Here is a 3,181-nt window from a genome sequence, read left to right as displayed (position 1 = left end):
GTCTACATAAATTTGTATCAAAATAATATCAGACTTTTCCTTTTGAATGAAAAGGGTTGTGTGAATATTACCTTTCGAGAAGCCTGACTTTACCAGAAATTCTGATAAAATGTCATACCAGGCTCTCAGAGCTTGTTTAAGGCTGTAAAGAGCTCGGTCAAGGATGTAGACATGATCCGTCTTTGACTGATCAACAAAACCCTCCGGTTGGGAAACGTAGACTTCCTCCTTGAGAAGACCATACAGAAATGTTGTCTTGACGTCCATCTGGTACACCGTGAAGTTCTTGTGTGTCGCGTACACCAAAAACATCCGTAGTGCTTCAATCCTTGCAACCGGGGCAAAAGTTTCGTCGTAGTCAACGCCTTCTTGTTGATTATATCCTTTAGCGACGAGCCGAGCCTTATTTCTGATCACAACACCATCTTCGTCCTTTTTATATTTGAATACCCATTTTGTACCGATAATTGTCTTGTTGTTGGGACGTGGAACCAATCTCCAGACTTTGAGTGCTTCGAACTGGTTCAGCTCTTCTTGCATGGCTAATATCCAATCCGGATCAGCTAAGGCTTCAGAAACCTTAGTTGGCTCAATAGTACTCAAGAACATGGAGTATAGACACTCATTTGCCATCGCAAACCTTGTATGAATGGGTGTTGATGGATCACCAATTACTTGATGTATTGGGTGATTTCGGGTCCACTTCTTGCTATGAGGTAGGGGAATATAGGAGCTTTGATCTGAGTTTTGATCAGTGTAAGTACTTGGGGAGTTTACAGGAACGGGTTCAGGTGAAGGTTCAATATTAGAAACTGGAATAGGTTGAATATCTGGTTGAGGTAGATTATTTTCGTCTTGTTCGATCAATACCTCTTGCACTTCAGAATTTTCACCCTCTTCACGCTGAACGGGATTGTTCGGATTTTCCATCTCTATTTCTTCATCCACTACTTCCGTTTCCTCTTATGTTTCAGTTACTGGCACATCGGGAGATGGACCAGATAAATGTTGTTCACTTGGATTTTCCCTGGACAAAACATTAGACTGATTAGATTTATTTTCAAAATATTCTTCATAAAAATTCTCAAATAAGGAATCTAAATCAGCTTTATCAGTATTAGACGACTCAGGTTGATCAGCTTTCCGCGGAGTGTTAATTATCAGCCCGGGTCCTAAACTGAATTGTTCAGAATCCACATCAATGACTTCATCAAAAGATATGTTCACGCTTTTATTGATGATTTTGGTCCTTTTATTGTAGACCCTATACGCGGCAGATGTCTTTGAGTAGCCAACAAAGACTGCTTCATCAGCTTTAGCAGTGAACTTCCCTCTGTCCTCTTTGTCATTTAAAATGAAGCACCTGCAACCAAAAACTCGGAAGAATTTGATATTAGGTATTCTTTTATTTATTATCATATACGGAGTTTTACCAAACCTTTTGTTTACAAGAGAGCGGTTTTGGGTAAAACAAGCAGTCGCCACTGCTTCAGCCCATAAAAATAATGGAAGATTGGAGCATGTAAGCAATGTTCGCGCCGCTTCCACCAACGTTCTGTTCTTTCACTCAACGACACCATTTTGTTGCGGTGTCCGGGCTACCGAAAACGTATGTGAAATACCGATGGATTCAAGGAATGAACCGAGTGTGTTGTTCTTGAATTCAGTTTCGTTGTCAGTTCTGATTTTCAGAACTTGAAGTTGCAGATTATTTTAAACTGTCTTCAAGAAAGAAATTATCGTCTCGGCCGCTTCATCCTTTGATCGCAGAAAATGAACCCAGGTATATCTATGACCAGCACATACTTTTTACCATTGATGTTTTGGACTCGCATAGGACTGTAGAGATCCATATGGAGTAAGTGTAGTGGACGTTCGGTGTTGAACTCTGTCTTCAGCTTGTGTGATGCTTTCTTCAGTTTGCTCATCTCACATGCACCGCATACGTGGTCTTTATGAAACTTCAGTTCTGGGATGCCTTTGACCAAGTTGTCACAAACCAACTTGTTGAGATACTTGAAATTCAAGTGTGAAAGTTGTCGATGCCATAGCAGATTCTGCTTCAAGGATGCCTTAGATATCAAGCAAACGTCAGTATCCACTTGTGTATTAGATAGGTCAATCGTGTAGAGATTTGATCTTCTAATTCCAGCTAARAGCTCCTTACCATCAGTAGTTCGGATGCTGCATTGGTTAGCTTTAAAACAGACTTCTAGATTATTATCACAGAATTGACCTATACTAAACAGATTATGTCCAAGTCATTCGACAAACGACACTTTCTTAATAGTTAAGTTCCCAGAAATTACGTCAACGTATCCAACGATAGGCGCTTATTGATTGTTTCCAAACCTTACCGTACCTCCAAAAGATTCAACATAGTTAGCTAAAAGTTCTTTTCTACCAGTCATGTGCTTAGAACATCCGGAGTCTAAGAACCACATATGTCGGTTAACCTGCAAAAGTGAATCAATTGGGTTTTGATACCCATTTTAGTTTTGGACCTTTAAGCTCAGTTTTCGTTGGTGGTATATTATATGTACCAAACCAACGTTCTTTAAAATGCAATTTCTTAGATAAAGTAGAAAGTGCAGAATGCATGAAATGATAAGGTTTAAACGAAGTAAAAGACTTAAGTAATTCATTCACTCTACACGGAAAACAATTATTTTTACTATTTCTAATATCAAACAATTCATCAACTGAATATCTTATTACATAATTATTCAATATCGAATCATTTAATACAGATTTAGTAAAATTATTCTTCTTCTGTTGAGTTGATGGTTTGTCTTCTTCTTTTACTCTCCAAATAGTCTTAAACTTCAACTCCTTATCTAAAATAGGAAAAAGAAAATCATCAGATTTAATTAAATGTCGAACTTTTTGTTTATTATTCTTTGTAAGTTTCTTTTGTTTCCTCGAATTCTTTTTAGTTTTATTCTTTCTATAATACACATCCTCGGAAACAAGTTTTTGATTAAAATTGTTTTCAAAATCTGAAGTTAAATCGGAATTCTCAGTCATATTAATTTTAACAATAAAATCTTCATGACTGGGTAATTTGCTTGAAATATCAAAATGATCAATCTCATTATCTAAACAAACATCTGAATTTAAGATATTTGAAAAATTAATTTCTTTATTAAAATTATTAATTTCTTCTGAATCGGAGGCTTCA

Source organism: Cynara cardunculus (genome assembly GCF_001531365.2).
Source record: "Cynara cardunculus var. scolymus isolate 2C chromosome LG 3, CcrdV1, whole genome shotgun sequence".
Classification (NCBI taxonomy): Eukaryota; Viridiplantae; Streptophyta; class Magnoliopsida; order Asterales; family Asteraceae; genus Cynara; species Cynara cardunculus.
This window is presented reverse-complemented; position numbering follows the sequence as displayed.